Consider the following 12523-nt stretch of genomic DNA (forward strand, 5'->3'; position numbering starts at 1 on the left):
ACTCCCCACACGGGACCGTGGTATCGACACTTGGCGACAGCACCCGTGAGAGTGCAGTTTGTCTGAAGAGGTGGGTGAGCCCGCTTTTGGTCGACGGCACTGCCACTGGGTCCCTCCTAGTACAATAAAGTGTCTCTGGCGGTGGTGGTGCGCACCCAACGTCAGACACACCGTTGTAATATGAGGGGCCCTGGGCCTGTACCGCTGGCCACAAGACAGTTTCCCCCCACCCCAGCTCAAACAGTGCTCTACCACTTGCAAAATTATCTCACAGCTCCACCAATGTTTAGTCTATGCGCTGACATCCTTCAATGCCTGCCACTGACAATACCATTGTATTGACATTTTTGTTATGTTAGGCCTTCGATGCCTGTCTGTGGTCACTCCTTCCACTAGGCCTCCACTGACCACACCACTGCTGCCCGTGTACCCCTGTAACCAATTTAAAATTGCCTACAGCCATGTGTTATTATTTTAGGCCTTCGATGCCTGTCTGCGGTGACTCCTTCCACTAGGCCTCCACTGACCACACCACTGCTGCCCGTGTACCCCTGGAACCAATTTAAAATTGCCTACAGCCATGTGTTATTTTAGGCCTTCGATGCCTGTCTGCGGTGACTCCTTCCACTAGGCCTCCACTGACCACACCACTGCTGCCCGTGTACCCCTGGAACCAATTTAAAATTGCCTACAGCCATGTGTTATTATTTTAGGCCTTCGATGCCTGTCTGCGGTCACTCCTTCCACTAGGCCTCCACTGACCACACCACTGCTGCCCGTGTACCCCTGGAACCAACATCAGAAAATATAAAAATAAGTATTTTGCTTATAAAAAAGAAAATACTGGAGAGATATCAAATGCAGACATTTTAACATTAAAAACAAACACATACAACAAAAATCTGGTACAGTACTAAAAATGGCCACCAGCTACAATAACTTTCTCCTGCAAGTAGTTAACTGAAAGGTTTTTTCAATTTTAAACACAGATATGGCATCCACCGAGTGTTGTCCTGTCGCGTCTTCTTTATATTATTGCCAAGAAGATGCAAAACAATGAAAATAATAAAATCATTATTTACCAAAAAAATAGAGTAAGTCAAAACCACATTGCAAATAAACATTCATTACAAATAAGGAAGGCTGTCGGAAAGAAGCAGGGCGCGTCCGAGGGTGATTATATTCTTATTAGGTATATACTCACCCTCGGACGCGCCCTGCTTCTTTCCGACAGCCTTCCTTCCTAAGAATCAGCCCTTCCGTGGTGTAGAGAGAGGGTTTGTTACACTCCAAGGTGTTCCCCAGGTTGCCTTTCCTGAGCTTCGATCTTCCGGCTCTCGTTTAGTAGTTGTTGGAAACTACGCTGCATTAGGCCTACAAATTGGGTATGGGGTGTAGAGAGATGGTGTGTTACACTCCAAGGTGTTCCCCAGGTTTCCTCTCCATTGCTTCGATCTTCCGGCTCTCGTTTAGTAGTTGTTGGAAACTACGCTGCATTAGGCCTACAAATTGGGTATGGGGTGTAGAGAGATGGTGTGTTACACTCCAAGGTGTTCCCCAGGTTTCCTCTCCATTGCTTCGATCTTCCGGCTCTCGTTTAGTAGTTGTTGGAAACTACGCTGCATTGGGCCTACAAATTGGGTATGGGGTGTAGAGAGATGGTGTGTTCCACTCCAAGGTGTTCTCCAGGTTGCCTTTCCTGAGCTTCGATCTTCCGGCTCTCGTTTAGTAGTTGTTGGAAACTACGCTGCATTAGGCCTACAAATTGGGTATGGGGTGTAGAGAGATGGTGTGTTCCACTGTAGAGAGATGGTGTGTTCCACTCCAAGGTGTTCCCCAGGTTTCCTCGCCAATGCTTCGATCATCATGCTCTCGTTTAGTAGTTGTTGGAAACTACGCTGCATTAGGCCTACAAATTGGGTATGGGGTGTAGAGAGATGGTGTGTTACACTCCAAGGTGTTCCCCAGGTTTCCTCTCCATTGCTTCGATCTTCCGGCTCTCGTTTAGTAGTTGTTGGAAACTACGCTGCATTAGGCCTACAAATTGGGTATGGGGTGTAGAGAGATGGTGTGTTACACTCCAAGGTGTTCTCCAGGTTGCCTTTCCTGAGCTTCGATCTTCCGGTTCTCGTTTAGTAGTTGTTGGAAACTACGCTGCATTAGGCCTACAAATTGGGTATGGGGTGTAGAGAGATGGTGTGTTCCACTCCAAGGTGTTCCCCAGGTTTCCTCGCCAATGCTTCGATCATCATGCTCTCGTTTAGTAGTTGTTGGAAACTACGCTGCATTGGGCCTACAAATTGGGTATGGGGTGTAGAGAGATGGTGTGTTCCACTCCAAGGTGTTCTCCAGGTTGCCTTTCCTGAGCTTCGATCTTCCGGTTCTCATTTAGTAGTTGTTGGAAACTACGCTGCATTAGGCCTACAAATTGGGTATGGGGTGTAGAGAGATGGTGTGTTCCACTCCAAGGTGTTCCCCAGGTTTCCTCGCCAATGCTTCGATCATCATGCTCTCGTTTAGTAGTTGTTGGAAACTACGCTGCATTAGGCCTACAAATTGGGTATGGGGTGTAGAGAGATGGTGTGTTACACTCCAAGGTGTTCCCCAGGTTTCCTCTCCATTGCTTCGATCTTCCGGCTCTCGTTTAGTAGTTGTTGGAAACTACGCTGCATTAGGCCTACAAATTGGGTATGGGGTGTAGAGAGATGGTGTGTTACACTCCAAGGTGTTCCCCAGGTTTCCTCTCCATTGCTTCGATCTTCCGGCTCTCGTTTAGTAGTTGTTGGAAAGTACGCTGCATTAGGCCTACAAATTGGGTATGGGGTGTAGAGAGATGGTGTGTTACACTCCAAGGTGTTCCCCAGGTTTCCTCTCCATTGCTTCGATCTTCCGGCTCTCGTTTAGTAGTTGTTGGAAACTACGCTGCATTAATCCTACAAATTGGGTATGGGGTGTAGAGAGATGGTGTGTTCCACTGTAGAGAGATGGTGTGTTCCACTCCAAGGTGTTCCCCAGGTTTCCTCGCCAATGCATTGATCATCATGCTCTCGTTTAGTAGTTGTTGGAAACTACGCTGCATTAGGCCTACAAATTGGGTATGGGGTGTAGAGAGACGGTGTGTTCCACTCCAAGGTGTTCCCCAGGTTTCCTCGCCAATGCTTCGATCATCATGCTCTCGTTTAGTAGTTGTTGGAAACTACGCTGCATTAGACCTACAAATTGGGTATGGGGTGTAGAGAGATGGTGTGTTCCACTCCAAGGTGTTCTCCAGGTTGCCTTTCCTGAACTTCTATCTTCAGGCTCTCATTAAATTGTGGTTAAACGGAACAACTGCATTTGGCGTACTAGTTGGTTTGGGGCCTACTATCGGTGTCTGCCGCTCCTTGCTGTTCTCCTGGTTTCCTGTCCTGAAATTCCATTTTCAGGCGCTCGTTAAGTAGTTGTTAATGTTAGACTGCATTTGGCCTACTAGTTGGGTTGGGGCCTACTATCGGTGTCTGCCACTCCTTGCTGTTCTCCTCCACTGAACAAAGCTGTGCCGCCTGTTTACTACGGTTCCTATTTTGAACTGCATTTCGACTACTTACTGATTTGGGCCTACTCTCTGTGTCAGCCTCTCATTCCAGTTGTCCTCCACTGCAATGCCCCCTGATTAGTCCTGTGTTACCAATTTTGAACTGCATTTAGCCCACTTTATTCTTTGGGCCTATATCTGTGTTTCCTCCTCATCCTGCCCATTGCCCAGCCAGTGATAGATGAGTCTGCTGGTACATTGACCCATAACGCAACATTTCCCGTGCACGCTACACTGCAAGATTGTGACCCTGCTGAAAGTCAGGTCCCCCTTCCCGCATACCATACCACCTTACACGGGGACAAACAGGAAGGTGCAGATGAAAGTGCAGGTTCCTTCATCAGGTGGGGGGAGGAATACTAGTTGGCGACGTCACTGGCACAGGGCCTCTCATGGTACGCAAAAGTGTTGCTGCCGGTGGGAGGCGCCCCCGCCGTGCAAACACACCGCTGTACTTTGAGGAGCCCTGTGCCAGTGCCAATGCCAACGAGTGGGCCCCCCCTGCTTGCTCAGGTTCACAGCACTTGCAAAGTTGAAATACTTACCTCTCCCTGCTCCACTGTCGTGACGTGGTCCAGATTTCCTGGGCCCACTAATTGCTTGAACCAGCCCTACCCACCACAACTTTAGCCAAATGACCCCCAATTTCAAATGCCTTCCAATTATTATAAGGTAAATTACGCTTGACAAGCTTCATTAAGAAGAATGGATGGTTTTGACATTAAAATGGGCACTCTAGGTGTTTTCGTGGCCCCCACTCACTGCCGACTATGCTGCCCCATTGACTTGCATTGGGTTTCGTGTTTCGGTCGATCCCAACTTTACGTCATAATCGGCCGATTTCACTCGACCCGACTTTTGAGATAGTCGGGTTTCGCGAAACCCGGCTCGACTCTAAAAAGGTCAAGGTCGCTCAACTCTACTGAAGATAGTTCTTAATGCCATAGGATGTATGCTTGGGTTCGTTGTCCTTCAACCGGATCAATTTCGAGCTATTCAGACACTGGTGGTATTGCATGATGGATAAGTACATGCCTATATTTTTCAGCATTGAGGACACCATTAACTTTAATTAAAGGGACTCTGTCACCTGAATTTGGAGGGAACAATCTTCAGCCATAGGGGCGGGGTTTTCGGGTGTGTGATTCACCCTTTCCTTACCCGCTGGCTGCATGCTGGCTGCAATATTAGATTGAAGTTCATTCTCTGTCCTCCGTAGTACATGCCTGCACAAGGCAATCTCGCCTTGCGCAGGCGTGTACTATGGAGGACAGAGAATGAACTTCAATCCAATATTGCAGCCAGCATGCAGCCAGTGGGTAAGGAAAGGGTGAATCAAACACCTGAAATCCCCGCCCCTATGGCTGAAGATTGTTCCCTCCAAATTCAGGTGACAGAGTCCCTTTAAGTACCCAACTCCGTTTGCTGAAATGCATCCCCAAACTTACAAGGTTCCTCGACCACGATTCACTGTCACATGCAGACACTCATAATCATATTGCTCTCCAGCAGTATTATCACACCACTTTCCAACTGATTTCTGTTACAGCCAAATATTTCAAATTTTGACTCCTCAGTCCAGAGCACCTATTGACATTTTTCTGCACACAGGTTCCAATGTCGTCATGCATAGTTCAGTCCCTTGGCAATTTTTTCACTTCTGACCAGACTTATTCGAACAGTAAATGAGTGTAGCTGGGTTCATCCGGTTGCTACCAGTTGCGAGCTCATGGTGTGGCTTGAAATTCCTATATTCCTGAATTTGTCCTATTATACTTAGAAAAATTGATGCTGTTTTAAAGGTAAAGGGTTGTAACACACAATATTGATTTTATTTAGATTTCTCTTTTTTACAATTCACTTTACAATTTATTAATTGATAAAAATAAACTATTCGCACTTAAATTTTTGCTAAAGCTTTCTTACTTTGCAGTATTTTTTCCAAATCTGCCTAAAGCTTTTGCAGAGAAAGTCAGTTACAGTTAATATGTTAAAAGTTTTTCAAGGGAAATATAAGGAGTAGTCATCAAGCTAATTAGATTGCGAGGCAGAAAATGAAAATCAACAAGTTTAAACATGCCTTCATTTGCCAATAATCCATTTTCATTTGGTAAGAAAATCAACTTTAAGCCATATTCTCCAGTTAGTGCCACCTCACCTGCTGCTAGGAGCCATTACATTGCTGTTATAAACAGCACTAAACAAATTGTGGCAAGGTAGCTGAGTGGTTAGCACTGTAGGCTTTCAATGCTGGGTTCTGGAATCAAATTCTAATAAAAAGACAACTGCAAGGAGTTTTCTATGTTCTCTCCTTCTTCATCTGAGTTTCCTTCAAAAAACATAATGCAAGTAATAACAGGGAATGTACAGGCCAAAGTATTGATGCCCCTGCAATTCTGTCAGATAATACTCAGTTTCTTCCTGAAAATGATTGTAATCACAAATTCTTTGGTATCATTATCTTCATTTAATTTGCCTTAAATGAAAAAAAAAACACAAAAGAGAATGAAGCAAAAAGCAAAACATTGATCATTTCACACAAAACTCCAAAAATGGGCCAGGCAAAAGTATTGGCACCCTCAGCATCATACTTGGTTGCACAACCTTTAGCCAAAATAACTGCGACCAACCGTTTCCCGTAACCATCAATGAGTTTCTTACAATGCTCTGCTGGAATTTTAGACCATTCTTCTTTGGCAAACTGCTCCAGGTCCCTGATATTTGAAGGGTGCCTTCTCTAAACTGCCATTTTTAGCTCTCACCACAGGTGTTCTATGGGGATTCAGGTCTGGACTCATTGCTGGCCACCTTAGAAGTCTCCAGTGCTTTCTCTCAAACCATTTTCTAGTGCTTTTTGAAGTGTGATTTGGGTCATTGTCCTGCTGGAAGACCCATGACCTCTGAGGGAGACCCAGCTTTCTCACACTGGGCCCTACATTATGCTGCAAAATTTGTTGGTAGTCTTCGGACTTCATAATGCCATGCACACGGTCAAGCAGTCCAGTGCCAGAGGCAGCAAAACAGCCCCAAAACATCAGGGAACCTCCGCCATGTTTGACTGTAGGGACCGTGTTCTTTTCTTTGAATGCCTCTTTTTTTTTCTCCTGTAAACTCTATGTTGATGCCTTTGCCCAAAAAGCTCTACTTTTGTCTCATCTGACCAGAGAACATTCTTCCAAAACATTTTAGGCTTTTTCAGGTAAGTTTTGGCAAACTCCAGCCTGGCTTTTTTATGTCTCGGGGTAAGAAGTGGGGTCTTCCTGGGTCTCCTACCATACAGTCCCTTTTCATTCAGACACCGACGGATAGTGCGGGTTGACACTGTTGTACCCTTGGACTGCAGGGCAGCTTGAACTTGTTTGGATGTTAGTCGAGGTTTTTTATCCAACATCTGCACAATCTTGCGTTGAAATCTCTTGTCAATTTTTCTTTTCCTTCCACATCTAGGGAGGTTAGCCACAGTGCCATGGGCTTTAAACTTCTTGATGACACTGTGCACGGTAGACACAGGAACATTCAGGTCTTTGGAGATGGACTTGTAGCCTTGAGATTGCTCATGCTTTCTCACAATTTGGTTTCACAAGTCCTCAGAAAGTTCTTTGGTCTTCTTTCTTTTCTCCATGCTCAATGTGGTACACACAAGGACACAGGACATAGGTAGAGTCAAATTTAATCCATGTCAACTGGCTGCAAGTGTGATTTAGTTATTGCCAACACCTGTTAGGTGCTACAGGTAAGTTAAAGGTGCTGTTAATTACACAAATTAGAGAAGCATCACATGATTTTTCGAACAGTGCCAATACTTTTGTTCACCCCCTTTTTTATGTTTAGTGTGGTATTATATCCAATTTGGCTTTAGGACAATTCTTTTTGTGTTTTTCATTTAAGACAAATTAAATGAAGATAATAATACCAAAGAATTTGTGTTTGCAATCATTTTCAGGAAAAAACTGAGTATTAGCTGACAGAATTGCAGGGGTGTCAATACTTTTGGCCACAACTATAGATTGTGAGCCGCAATGGGGACAGTGATGATATCTGTGAAGGGCCGTGAAATTATTGGTACCATAAAAAACTGCCCTAAAAGAGAGCAAAAAAATGTAACAACTGTCAATCAAGTGCACGAGGTGGTATTTGGAGGACAATAATGCAGAGGATTAGTGTACGTCTCAGGAATCAGTACTTTACAGTTAAATTTTTCAGTGGTGGAAGATCTCATTTTTGTCAGGAAGGTATACCGTACTTTGGTTCGTCATTGACTATTTTAACTAGCAACATAATTAGTTCGGTGATGACCCAAAACCCTTGACAACAGAAAAGTGAAGTTGACAAAATTCTAATTCAGCAGATTTCCTCAATAGGGCCAGGAAGTTTCATTCACATCAAGTTTATTCAATGTAAGTTGAATGTCCCTTATTATGCGTAAAGGTTTCTCAATACCCAAGAACATAATAAAGAAAGTACAAAAGAAAAAAAATCATATCTCTTTCAATGCAGACTCCACCCAGTCCTTCAGTCCTCCTCTAGGTGGCTCCTTGGGTTAACACAAACATATCACATGAGCAATACATACCGTATTTTCCGCTTTGTAAGACGCACTTTATTTCCCCCAAATTTGGGGGGGAAATGTGGGTGCGTCTAACAAAGCGGATATACCGCTTACCATTACAGGCTGGGAGGAGGGGGTGTCCGCCGCCGCTACCGCCTGCCGCCGCTGTCGTCCGCCGCCACTGCCGGGGTTGTCCGCTGCTGCCCCGGGTGATGCTGAAGGCTCCGGTGCTGCGGGGGGCTCTGGCGACATATTGTGAAAGACCAGAGCCCCCCGGCAGTTCTTCCATGCGTTCCAGTATGACTAATTCCGGGAAAATGGCCGCCGGAATCTCGGGAGATGAGATTTCAGCGCTGAGATCTCATCTCTCGAGATTCCGGCGGCCATTTTCCCGGAGTTAGTTCCAGTATGACTGACTCCGGGAAAATGGCCGCCGGAATCTCGGGAGATGAGATTTCAGCGCTGAGATCTCATCTCTCGAGATTCCGGCGGCCATTTTCCCGGAATTAGTCATACTGGAACGCATGGAAGAACTGCCGGGGGGCTCTGGTCTTTCACAAAATGTCGCCAGAGCCCCCCGCAGCACCGGAGACAGCCCTACAGCACAGGAGCCCCCTGCAGACCCCTCATCCCAGCCTGCAGCAAAGGAGCCCCCTGCAGACCCCTCATCCCAGCCTGCAGCAAAGGAGCCCCCTGCAGACCCCTCATCCCAGCCTGCAGCACAGGAGCCCCCCTGCAGCACAGGAGCCCCCTGCAGACCCCCTCATCCCAGCCTGCAGCAATGCTCCACTCCTGCCTCCGGCAACGAGCCTGGGACCCTGATCCACCACAACCACAACCCCTGGTAAGTAATAAGACGCATGGATTATAAGACGCCCCACCAATTTATTAAAAAATAGTTTTTTCCTATTTTTCTCCTCAAAATTTGGGGTGCGTCTTATAATCCGGAGCGTCTTACAAAGCGAAAAATACGTTAATTTTTTTTAATCCTTATCTGGCCCTGTTATATTAGAGCAAAATACTAGTCTGCCACCATTTTACTGAATTCACCAGAAATTAATTGTAAAAAAATTCAGATTTGAGTGAATCCGATTTTTTTTTTTTTTTGCAAAATTTGAAACTAAATCAATTATTCTCTAATAGATTTTCTCATTTCTATACATTGCATTTCATTGCAAGGGAGAATAGAACTGGACCTCGTCTACAGAGCTTGTGTGCTATAATGATTTAGCAAGAAAGAAAGGAATGGTAGTCAGCTCACCTTTAGGATGGAGTATAGCAGGAGTTTCTGGAGCCACACACCGATCAAGACAGAGAAGCTGTGATGGAGGCAGGGAAGGAAGAAAGAAATTTCATGCACTTTGTAATAGTTAATATATTAACCCCTTTACCCCCAAGGGTGGTTTGCACGTTAATGACCAGGCCAATTTTTACAATTCTGACCACTGTCCCTTTATGAGGTTATAACTCCGAAACGCTTCAACGGATCCTGGTGATTCTGACATTGTTTTCTCGTGACATATTGTACTTCATGATAGTGGTAAAATTTCTTTGATAGTACCTGCGTTTATTTGTGAAAAAAACGGAAATGTGGCGAAAATTTTGAAAATTTCGCAATTTTCAAACTTTGAATTTTTATGCAATTAAATCACAGAGATATGTCACACAAAATACTTAATAAGTAACATTTCCCACATGTCTCCTTTACATCAGCATAATTTTGGAACCAATTTTTTTTTTTGTTAGGGAGTTATAAGGGTTAAAAGTTGACCAGCAATTTCTCATTTTTACAACACCATTTTTTTTTAGGGACCACGTCTCATTTGAAGTCATTTTGAGGGGTCTATATGATAGAAAATGCCCAAGTGTGACACCATTCTAAAAACTGCACCCCTCAAGGTGCTCAAAACCACATTCAAGAAGTTTATTAACCCTTCAGGTGTTTAATAGGAATTTTTGGAATGTTTAAATAAAAATGAACATTTAACTTTTTTACACAAAAAATTTACTTCAGCTCCAATTTGTTTTATTTTACCAAGGGTAACAGGAGAAATTGGACCCAAAAAGTTGTTGTCCAATTTGTCCTGAGTACGCTGATACCCCATATGTGGCAGTAAACCACTGTTTGGGCGCATGGGAGAGCTCGGAAGGGAAGGAGCGCTATTTGACTTTTCAATGCAAAATTGACAGGAATTGAGATGGGACGCCATGTTGCGTTTGGAGAGCCACTGATGTGCCTATACATTGAAACCCCCCACAAGTGACACCATTTTGGAAAGTAGACCCCCTAATGAACTTATCTAGAGGTGTGGTGAGCACTTTGACCCACCAAGTGCTTCACAGAAGTTTATAATGCAGAACCGTAAAAATAAAAAATCATATTTTTTCACAAAAATTATATTTTTGCCCCCAATTTTTTATTTTTCCAAGGGTAAGAGAAGAAATTGGACCTCAAAAGTTGTTGTCCAATTTGTCCCGAGTACGCTGATACCCCATATGTGGCAGTAAACCACTGTTTGGGCGCATGGGAGAGCTCGGAAGGGAAGGAGCGCCGTTTGACTTTTCAATGCAAAATTGACAGAAATTGAGATGGGACGCCATGTTGCGTTTGGAGAGCCACTGTTGTGCTTAAACATTGAAACCCCCCACAAGTGACACCATTTTGGAAAGTAGACCCCCTAAGGAACTTATCTAGAGGTGTGGTGAGCACTTTGACCCACCAAGTGCTTCACAGAAGTTTATAATGCAGAACCGTAAAAATAAAAAATCATATTTTTTCACAAAAATTATATTTTTGCCCCCAATTTTTTATTTTTCCAAGGGTAAGAGAAGAAATTGGACCTCAAAAGTTGTTGTCCAATTTGTCCCGAGTACGCTGATACCCCATATGTGGCAGTAAACCACTGTTTGGGCGCATGGGAGAGCTCGGAAGGGAAGGAGCGCCGTTTGACTTTTCAATGCAAAATTGACAGGAATTGAGATGGGACGCCATGTTGCGTTTGGAGAGCCACTGATGTGCCTAAACATTGAAACCCCCCACAAGTGACACCATTTTGGAAAGTAGACCCCCTAAGGAACTTATCTGGATGTGTGGTGAGCACTTTGACCCACCAAGGGCTTCACAGAAGTTTATGATGCAGAGCCATAAAAATAAAACAAAATTTTTTTCCCACAAAAATTATTTTTTAGCCCCCAGTTTTGTATTTTCCCTAGGGTAACAGGAGAAATTGGACCCCAAAAGTTGTTGTCCAATTTGTCCTGAGTACGCTGATACCCCATATGTGGGGGGGAACCACCGTTTGGGCGCATGGGAGGGTTCGGAAGGGAAGGAGCGCCATTTGGAATGCAGACTTAGATGGAATGGTCTGCAGGCGTCACATTGCGTTTGCAGAGCCCCTAATGTACCTAAACAGTAGAAACCCCCCACAAGTGACACCATTTTGGAAAGTAGACCCCCTAAGGAACTCATCTTGATGTGTTGTGAGAGCTTTGAACCCCCAAGTATTTCACTACAGTTTATAACGCAGAGCCATGCAAATAAAAAATATTTTTTTTTCCACAAAAATTATATTTTAGCCCCCAGTTTTGTATTTTTCCAAGGTTAGCAGGAGAAATTGGACCCTAAATGTTGTTGTCCAATTTGTCCTGAGTACGCTGATACCCCATATGTGGGGGGGAACCACCGTTTGGGCGCATGGGAGGGTTCGGAAGGGAAGGAGCGCCATTTGGAATGCAGACTTAGATGGAATGGACTGCAGGCGTCACATTGCGTTTGCAGAGCCCCTAATGTACCTAAACAGTAGAAACCCCCCACAAGTGACACCATTTTGGAAAGTAGACCCCCTAAGGAACTCATCTTGATGTGTTGTGAGAGCTTTGAACCCCCAAGTATTTCACTACAGTTTATAACGCAGAGCCATGCAAATAAAAAATATTTTTTTTTCCACAAAAATTATATTTTAGCCCCCAGTTTTGTATTTTTCCAAGGTTAGCAGGAGAAATTGGACCCTAAATGTTGTTGTCCAATTTGTCCTGAGTACGCTGATACCCGATATGTGGGGGGGAACCACCGTTTGGGCGCATGGGAGGGCTCGGAAGGGAAGGAGCATCATTTGGAATGCAGACTTAGATGGATTGGTCTGCAGGCGTCACATTGCGTTTGCAGAGCCCCTAATGTACCTAAACAGTAGAAACCCCCCACAAGTGACCCCATATTGGAAACTAGACCCCTCAATGAACTTATCTAGATGTGTTGTGAGAACTTTGAACCCCCAAGTGTTTCACTACAGTTTATAACGCAGAGCCGTGAAAATAAAAAATCTTTTTGTTTTCCCACAAAAATTATTTTTTAGCCCCCAGTTTTGTATTTTCCCAAGGGTAACAGGAGAAATTGGTCCACA

The sequence above is a fragment of the Ranitomeya imitator genome, chromosome 4, assembly GCF_032444005.1.
Source record: "Ranitomeya imitator isolate aRanImi1 chromosome 4, aRanImi1.pri, whole genome shotgun sequence".
NCBI lineage: Eukaryota > Metazoa > Chordata > Amphibia > Anura > Dendrobatidae > Ranitomeya > Ranitomeya imitator.